Source organism: Salminus brasiliensis, chromosome 17, assembly GCF_030463535.1.
Source record: "Salminus brasiliensis chromosome 17, fSalBra1.hap2, whole genome shotgun sequence".
NCBI lineage: Eukaryota > Metazoa > Chordata > Actinopteri > Characiformes > Bryconidae > Salminus > Salminus brasiliensis.
Window position 1 is genome coordinate 16,771,432 of NC_132894.1, and position 10,186 is coordinate 16,781,617.

At 40.7% G+C, this 10,186-nt stretch overlaps 1 protein-coding gene across 4 annotated transcripts in view; it reads right to left on the reverse strand.

The window, feature by feature from the left end:
* Positions 1 to 10,186, reverse strand: part of nlgn1 (neuroligin 1) — a 263,001-nt gene that overhangs the window by 203,342 nt on the left and 49,473 nt on the right. For 3 of the 4 annotated variants that reach the window (XM_072661175.1, XM_072661174.1, XM_072661172.1), the window contains exon 1: positions 7,672 to 8,114. The exons of the other annotated variant lie outside the window; for it this stretch is intronic. The gene's annotated coding sequence lies outside the window, so the exon portion shown is untranslated. Of the gene's footprint in view, positions 1 to 7,671; positions 8,115 to 10,186 lie in introns of those variants that run through there. 4 annotated transcript variants of the gene reach the window in all.

Consider the following 10,186-nt stretch of genomic DNA (forward strand, 5'->3'; position numbering starts at 1 on the left):
CATCAGCATAAGCCAGTCAAGTAACCAGGAGGGCCAATTAAATTATTTGACATCAAAGTCATAATTAGTCAGTCACTGAAGTGCTCGGAAGATGGTTAAATGCCCTCAGGGGTTCGAACTGTTAACTAGGGAGGAGGCAAAATTGAGAGATTATTCTTGTGTTGCCTCATTTGTAGGGCACCGAAGACAAATTTGGGGGGGAGGGGGAGGGGTGTTGGGGGGTTGGATGGACACTTGGAAATCAACATGGTAATTCAAGCTTTTAACATTTCCCATAACACAGCAGAGCCTAATTGATTAATTTACTTGATTAAGCTGTGTATGACAATGCCTTTTCGTCGCATCATAAAACATAAATATTGGATTAGCCCCTTGTTAATGATGATGCACAGTAGTTCAGTAGAGATGATACAATTTGTTAGGTGGTAAATGTCTCGCCACTGTCCGTGGGCAAGCAAAACAAAAAAAACAAAAAACAGCTGGAACCACTGGCTGACAGAATTTACTCAACAAGTTAACCCCTTAAAAAGCCCATGACCTGCCAGTGGGCCGAAAGTGTTATTTTTAAGCTTCTATTACCAAGGAATAGCCCCACCGGTTTGTAAAAAACGGTTAAAAATACGCTGCCTGATTCCTGAGACCTTGTTTTATGAAAGTTCTGAGGGAAGATGCAGGTCATTGTTGACCCTTATTTACCCTAATCAACATTACATTTGTTCAATGTTCAATGGCCTGTCACGATAATTACATTATCAACTTATTGTACAATATACGAACATGACCATGATATTGTCTATTGTGATTATGTGCATGTACTTTAGCAGAAATTATGATTTTAGCCAGCTGCTCTCTTTCGGAGGTGAGGTCGCATCTGTGACATCTATCATGTAGGAAAAGACTGCATCCCCATACACACACAGTAAGGACTGGTACATCTCGCCATGTGTGTTAACCACAAATTAACTGCCAAACTTTAACCACACTAGTCTGGAATATAGTATTACTGCTGCTGTAGTCTTTCACAATGATTATTCAAGTGAATCACAGACATTTCTAGTTGCAAAATAAGCATCCAAAAAAGAGTTTCACACAAAACTGCCATGGTAGATTTCACCATGTCATTGGTCTAACGAGCTAACAAGCCTCATGGGGAGGCAGATTAAAGACTTTTAACACCACTAACCTGATACACACTGAGAGTACATCACTCAGCCTAGTACGGAATCAGAAAACACAGCATACTAGACAACTAACAGCACAAAAGGTGATTGGTGGTCTTTATATGCCAATGGTAGTACATCGAGCGTGGCCACATATCTGAAGTGACATCACTGTGGTGTTTTAGTGAAAAGTAAAGTTTTTCTTCTTTATTCCCTTTCAAAAACTGTGATCCGTTATGAATACTGAGGTCTGGGATCCTAGCAGGTATGTAGTCTTCGTTTAAAAATAGTGGTTTAATTATATTTAAATGACAATAATATTTCTAATTGCAGTTATTTCTGTGATGATATATCGTCCAAAAAAATATTTATCGTGACAGGCCTACTCCGAATACATTTGTAGGTTGACTGGTCGCTAAGGTACTTTGCCTAGTTCCTATCAAAATGAAAATTCTACAAGTTTCCATAAAATGCACCATTTTATATCACAATGGCTGAATTCTGCAAAAAATCATCCGTTGATTACCCCTTTAAACAGGATCAACATTCGAAAATTCAAGCACATCAGCTTGTGAATTTGCAAAGCAAACGGTGTGCATGTCTAAATATACCCAATAAGCAGAGAATTCACTTCAGCCTCCTTTTCTCTCTCTCTCTCTCTATTCCTCTCTATGCGAGCGGCAGGATACCCATCGATCAACGGAGCTCTCACACGCTTCTGCTGATCGAGAGGTGGGAAGGAGAATTTTGACTGTGCTGATGACGGGAAGGTGGCATGAAGCCAGCAGGTGGTGGGGTGGGGGGGTAGGGGGGCATACGCAAGTCCATTAAGACAGTTTAGCTTTGTCTGGCTCTCTCAGCCACAAAGCACCCTGTACCCAAAGCCTTCTTCCCTTAAAAGGTGAGAAAGAAAAATATTTGTCTCCAAAGTGCTGAGAATAATGGACAGAAACAAAAGCGACTGCCAGTCCATTAAAACGGCAGTGCTCAAACAGAGAGAAAAAGGTCAAGTCTTTCCGGGCATCTGCACTTGGGCGACGAAGAGCAACCTACAGGAGAACAGAGCTTTCATCATGGCTAAAGCACAGTGCGGATGCAGGGCCTTTCTCAGCTAGATAGGGCCAACCGGGCTCTAAAGTAGAGCGCAGGCTTTCAGTTTAGCAAAAGGTACATGGTCAGAGGAATGTCAACACCAAGCTCCATAAGGAGCTTCACACTGTAAAGGCTACTGGAGCAATAGCTGATGGATTCCTTTATGACTAGTGGGGTCACTGAAGGACAAGTGAGAATGACTTTCTCTTTAGCACTGTAGTGGGTCCACATCTGACCAAATATAGTGCATGGCGCTACCTCTGCTTCTTTCTCTTCCACATCATTACCTCAGCCAGTCTTCCCAAGACCAAGCCACAACGAAGGTCTGAGGCCTGTCCCTTTACAAAATTAAGCTAATCCTGCACACAGACATACCATTTAATTGGCAGAATTGTGAGCTTCAATGGCTTTGCTGCAGAACAATAAAAAAATCAAGTGAATGATGAAATGTAAAAACAGGCAGCCCAACCACTTGGCCCCTTATCATAAAGTGTGCATAGCAAATCATAAGTACTTCCGACATAAGAATAGAAAACAGGAGCACGCTTTAAAAGGGCAGCCTCCGTTGTTCATCCCCAAGCCTGCTGTGCACAGCCACGTCAGCTACGCACAAATGATTACAGCAAAATAATCACTTTCCCTCAGCAAGGAAAAGGAGGAACGACGCAGGAGGCTCACAAACAGAAACCCCTTGTCTGGAACCCGGCAAATGGGAATCTAAAGAGCCAGTAGGTAGAAATGCCTCACACTGAGAGAGCATTGAAAAGACAAATTCGCCTGACTCTCATTTAACTGCAGTAAATTTATAATCCAAATGATGGAATGCACAGCTCTGTTCCTATGGGTGTTGTAGTTCCATCCAACCTTATAAAGTGACTCACAGGATAAATTGAGAAAAATGATTATACAGAACGCATGCATTATGGGGTTTATGTAAAATGCGGTAATTTTGTAGTTTTTTCATAACAGCTAAAATTTGTGATATTGCACAGGACTATGGTTGTCAATGTGGGGTCCTCAGGGGTCCCTGGCATACAGCCAGAGGGTCTGTGGGCCAAAAGAAGCTAGATTTCAACTGAAATGAGCCACATTTCAAGTGATTGTATTCAATAAATAGCATAAAGCAAATGAATGAACATTTGAACAGTCTGACTATTCAAAACAATTCATCTGTGGGGGCTTTTTTATTTCCACACAGGAAGGAGTATGTGGCCCCTAAACCCCAGACATTGTACTCTAAGTTATATAACAATGGATGTTTTATGATTTGTTGATGATGCTATTTGTTGTTAATAATAATACTGTTATAACACAATTGTTTTTTACAACCACAGTGATAATAAAACACCCAGTGAGTAGTATAACAACCTTCAAGGGTGTTACAATAATCGGAAGAAGCCTCACAAGCACCTGACACATCCGCTTCACTCCAGCTTCATAACCAAGTTTCCCCTCATCAAGAGCAGACATGTGGACGTTTGGGTGGACGTTTAAAATGTAGCACCTTCAACCATAGCCACGGGTCCTTTTTTGAAAATGGTGCCCCTGATTGTGTTGTGCTTGAAAGGTAGTTAGCTATGCTCTGAATAGCGTTAAGTAGCCTGTTGGGATGTTGGGTTATATGTATGGAATATGATATGACCATTAAAAAAAAAAAAAAAAAAAAAAAAAACTCTTGAAAGTGGTTGTACAGAACTGGTATGCCTGAATGATCAGTGTCAGCAAATTCTAATATAAAAGTATAATAATTACATCAACAAAGTGAAGTGGAGTGTGTTCAGTACATGTTTTTTGTGTTTGTGGCAGGCAAAAAAAATAGACTTGCTTGTCTGTTCACCTGTTGCACCACTTCTTTCCGTATAAAACTAGAAGAGTAATGCACTTTTGTTGCATTTACAGGCATTAAAATCCAAGGGAGCATAGTGCTAAATACAAGAAAATGCTAATCTGGTAGTAACGTTGGAAAATATTCACTAAAAATATAGCCAAATTATTGGGCCTCAATCACCAATGTCTTTCTAAGAATTTGTTCTTGAGAAGAGTCCTACTGAAAAGCCTAAATCAGATTCAGAGCTGGGCAATATGATGATATTTTATTGTATTGTGATAAATTTTGTTACTGCATATCGAGAATACTGTTAGTGCTTAATAAATACTAATCAGCTGCAGGTTTCATCACAGACAGTGTAATTAATCACTGTGTTCAGTAAGGGAGAGTATCTGAATAACAGTTTTTAAGAATCTGTTGCTACTGATGTGTTTAGTCTGTAAACTTTACATGACTTGTGATATATATTGTGCATCGTGAAAAAAGTCTAAAAATAAAAATATGGTGATATAGTATTTTTACCATATCGCCCAGCCCTGCTTATAATGATGAATCCTAGTGTCATATCCCATCTTCAGTTCATATGCAGGTATCCACAAGTCCTGCAAATTACTGAACACAGCCTGCACGTACCAGGTCATGTGCCTAAAACAGAGTAAACGCACTATTAGGCTCACATCAGATGCTTCATGCTGACGCTGTGATGATACCGTTTATTGCGATAATTCTCCAGACAATACCGGTCTGGAACTTGGAAAATGTGCTGTTAGTATGTCCCTCGCCAAAAAGTGAGTTTCAAGCAACTGACTCACTCTATTATACAACTTCCCATGCCTTTCAGAGAAAAGAAGGTATTCTAAGTCTATTTGTACGGAAAGATAAAAAGCTGTCACAGCACAGATTTAACATACTAAAAAGCTTTAAGCCTGCATTGCAGTATCTAAACATCAATAAATAATGCCGTGAAGACTAGAGCATTTAATCTGCCACATCCCATCAAGGCTATGCCAGAAACTGTTTTCCATAAGCCTATGTATATTGTATTTGGATACCTTATTTCAACGCCTTAACCTAACATAGCGTCCCTGTGCAATTATTTATTCATTGGAATTGAACAAAACCAAAATCCCTGCCATTTCAGTAGTCTCGAATCTTTGTGTTATGATGATGAGTGTTAAGCAGAGAAAGGCTCAAATACGTCTCGCTACAATCAAGTCGATGTCATGAGTTAACCGTCCGATGTAGACTCAGCAAGCAAATGAATGGACTGATGGACTTATGATAATATATGGTTTCAGATTGCTGCAGGTTATTTGTGGCAAACCTGAGGAACATTAATGAAAGTATTATGAGGCACTGCTTCTAACTCTGGGCAGCCGGCTTCCATGGACTCAACAATGAATTCCAAAGCGTACTGTAGAATACTTGAGCAGAATGTGGGGCCATCTGTCCAAAAGCTGTAGCTTAACTGAAAATGCATCTTACAATGGGACTGTGAACCAAAACGGAGCACAAATGAAAGGGAAAATGGACAAGTCGGGAATAGCTGAGCCAAAGAGCCAAAGAGCAGACCATAATCTAGATGATTCTGGGAGAACTGAAGTGGGCTGTGCATGCATGAAAGCCTTGAGGATCACTCACAAACCTGAAGCAGCTTCTATGGAAGAGTGGCTCATAAACCTTGCCCCAAAATATGGAAAACAACAACACAACTCAGCAGTACTATGTTTCCTATTTATCCATAATAAATCTGCAATTGTGCAATTCAACCTGCGATCAAAATCAATCTACAGATGTGTCCATCAGGGAAGATTTAAGATGTATTTTACGTGAATCAGGAAGCTTCAGAAATGTTAAACGTTTCAAGATGAGTCACACAATACATGTTTTCATTTGGAAAGAGAGGAAAAATGTTCCCTGGACTCATTTGTCATTTGACTGTCGACTGCTGCGATGCACTGTTTCCACCGCGGAAAATTCCTGCACAGACTGGCTGAGGGAGACTCGTAATATGATGTCAAACGCGAACGTCAAAAGAGGCAAACAAATAGGCCTAAGAGAAGGATTTCGTAATTTATGAACAGGCTGAAGCAATGCAGCTGAGTCAATGCTTCCATTATTTATGAACTAGCTCCCTCCCCTGTACAGATTCGGTACCTGGACTTCAGACCTATAGGGTGAATAAACAGCTCCTCATTGTAATTCGTTCCTTGTAAGGCACTCGGAATAAGAAACCTCTTGGCTGAAGATGCGACCGTCCTATGTCTACGGAAGTCACCGCGTTGCCCTTTTTTTTTTGTGTGTGTGTGTATGTGTGTGTGTGTGTATGTGTGTGTGTGTGATAAATAAATGATTAGTTCCCTGCCTTGATGCATTATCTAAAATAAACTAAGGTGCCGGCGACTCTTTTTTTTTTCTGGAGGTTGTCTCCAGCCTACAAAAGACATAAAGCATAAAGCACGACAGTCTACAGACTACAGCAAAGTCTAGATTCAGTCCCAGAGCACTGTTCACCTAAATGTATCCCAAAAAGTTCAGATGTCCACATTCAATCCAGTGTCTCTGATCACCCGAACCATGGTCACATACTGAGAGGAAAGGCACTGTCTGCCACCCAGCCTATGCCACTCAACCTATGAATGAATGAATGAATGAATGAATGAATGACAAGTTACCACATCACAGGCCAGCATTTGGATTGTCCTGCTAAGAGATCCACTTTACTCGTCCCCATCTCTGTTGTTTAAGACTAAGGACACTTTGCAAAGCTCAACCCAAAGAATCTCGCTTTCTGGAACGATAAAGCAACACCTCCTCCAGCAGCAGCACCACAGCCGGCTTCCTCTCCCCATCAGCTCTTTAATCCAAGCTTCCCCAGCCAACAGCACACCCCAGTCTGAGAGCAAACCGAGGTCCGCGTCCTTATTATCAGTCTATTAATATTAGCGCGAGTCATTTGCGCGGATTAATTCTAATTAAGGCTGCTAAAACGAGATTCACCTTAATCAAAAGAGAATAGACCATTCTGATACGATTTGCAGGGGGAATACATTAGCCTACATCTCTTAAACACACTTGACTATTGGCAGCGGGGCTCTTGGAGGGCTGCAGGTGTTATTAAATGGCTGATTATTTCAGCTCCTCGCCACATTCACCCACGAAATGAACCAACAACACATCATTACCACATTACCACAGCCAAAAAGTGCCAGAGAGAGCCAGGCTTCAGCGGCGAAATGCACCACAAAAAGGGGGCAACTTTACAGAGGATTACAGTTTGGGGTATAAGGGGGGGGGAGGGGGGGGGGGGGTTCAGTGCTGAATGCCTGTTATATCGACCATGTCCTTGCCCACAGCCTGTTCTAACCGAGTCCATTTTAGTGGAAATTCTTCAGACCACAACAGCAGCAACTGTGTCACCCCTCTCTAAGGCAAAAAAAAATAAATAAAAAAATAAAATACAGAAAGAAGAAGTTCACAGACGTCGTGGTCTCTCCTGCCCGTAGTTTCGTTTTCTCAGTTCAAGCACAGCTGTCAATACTCGACAAAAACGACACACGACAGTAGGAAAACGTAGCTAAGCGTAATTACCACGAGCTCGAGTCCCCGGTACTCCTTCAGACACTTTGCCTCTCCGTCTTTCCCAAATTCTCACGGTGGTAGATACCACAAGAAAGAATCCGAAAAAAAAGCAAGTCCAGGCAAAAGAAGGGAAAGAAGAAAAAATCACACTTCAGTCAAGTGCACAACATTATCGGGTCCAACTATTTCGTAGAGTCCCCTAAAAAAAAATAATAAAAAAAAATAATAAAAAAAAACCCACACACACAATCTTCCATACGCAGTTAGAGACTATGATATTAATCCACAACGCGCATCTCCTCGCGAGACAACGGCGAGCGTCCACGAGCGTCGCCTGCTACCTTACCGCCATGAACAACCTGCTCCAAGAAAGCAAGCCGCGAGTTTGAAAGGCTTTGTATCCGTTCCTCGAGATGGTGAGAGCGGGCTTGATAAAATGCAGATAGCTCCACTTGTCCTTAGCACGGAAAGGATGAGGCGCTTGCGAGCGCTTCAAAAATGGAGCATCGACACGCCTAGCGGCGCTGTGAGGTACTGCACCGTCTCTGAGGTGATTTTTTTTTTTTTTTTTTTTTAAAGGGACATTGAAGACAAACGTGCCAAATACAACTGCTACAGTCAAAGCTTTTGATTAGAGATTTGGAGGACAGCAGAGCTAATTCGCTTGGCAAATGTTCAAATGTCCAGGTCTGTGCCTGTGGCCATAGATGAGTCTTTCTCCACACAAGAGGAAACAGTTATTAGATCTATCATTTTGTGATGCCGTTTTCTCTGGAATAAATATGATTTTTGTTTTTTATTAAATTTGCATCTCTACGTGTATGGCAGGGATTTTATTCCGGAAACTTCATCAAACAAAGCTGAATTACCTGAATTTGCAGACTATGAATGGCGTAAAGTCACCAACAGCAGTGACAGCAGTGTGAAAGACTAGTGAGGAACCTGCCAAGACATTGGCAGTCAGGGTTATTTCACTATAGTGATTTCTGAATGCTCTCGAAGTTCAAATACAATATAAAATATAATTACAATTACAATATAATTATTAGAATAATTTCTTTGCATTATTTCAGAAGTTGTTTTTGAGCAGCTGTTGGCATTTCTGCCAATAAATGCTTTAAATAGCAGTATTTTTGTATTTAGAATTTAGGGGAAAGGTTGTCCATGATTTGTGAAATACAACGCAAATGTTAATTTCCCTAAACACATTACCTATAAATAGTAAAACCATATATATATAATGTAGGCTGGTCTCTAAAGGCCGTAAACGTCAGTGTTTTCCCCCTCTGAATGTGTCTGGGGAATTTGAATCCCAGTAAGAAAGCAGAAGGTTTGCATAATTTAAATAGTGTAGTTTTTTTTTATCAGTGAAGTCCTTGATTTCTATTCAGTTCATTATTTTTTTGATTCACTAAATAAAGTGATCGGATGGGTGTGAGTACTCTGTCTTAACATCTTCACTCATGTCCAGTGTAAGATAAGATAATATCAGGTGCTAGATAACTTAAGGATGTGGATAACTTCAATGGCATCTTAAACTGATATTGTAGTAGCTTTTAATCTGAGTAGAGCACTACTTTCCATACAGATCCACTGTAATTTACTTTCAGTACTTAAAAAAAAAAGTATGCGGGTGTCACTTTACTGTATTTAATTGGTGACAGTACCTTGATTGATTTCTTGCTGCTAAAAGTTGTGTATATATATATTTACGGCATTTAGCTGACACTCTTATCCAGAGCGACTTACAAGGTTACTCATATTACAGAGGTGGGCCAATGTAGTGTTCAGAGTCTTGCCCAAGGACTCTTATTGGTGTAGCGCAGCATAGTCATCCAGCCCGGGAATCGAACCCCAGTCTCCCACATGCTGTGGTAGCTCACTGGCCGGTAGTGGTGTTATCTGTTGCGTCACACCAATCAACACTATAGCATGTTATTTTAGGCCCACACTGCCACTGACTACTTTTACACAATTCATTAAGTTGGCATAATACTTTTACTGGATTTAGGCTGCTCTACCCACCTCTGCCTCCTTCCTTCCCTCTGTGGCTCCTGGACACATGCCCATTACATATTACATGGCAATTGATTCTGAATCTGAATAAATGATTATCCATCCAATGAATTGACAAAAGATTATGTTTATGTACATGTAGCATGGTGGTAGCATGATTATGTATCTAGTCATTTTTCAGTAGGGAAACTTTTTTATTACAAAGACTACATCCCATTAATTCCAGACTCTAAATAAATGCATATCATAGTCAACTATAGTCTATTCTATGTTGTTTCCTATGATGGAAATGAACCTATGCTAAGCCTCGTCCTGTTGCCTCTTTAAAGCTGACATGTCAACTGTGTTTTCCACAGTAGTACAGAATGAGTTCTCCAATGAACATCTTATTAAACCTGTAAGCAATTTATCAGAAAGATGAAAACATCTGAAGCCACTGATGGATACGCACACTGATCAGTCATCACATTAGTACTGGTCCCCCTTGTGCCGCCACACCGAATCTGAC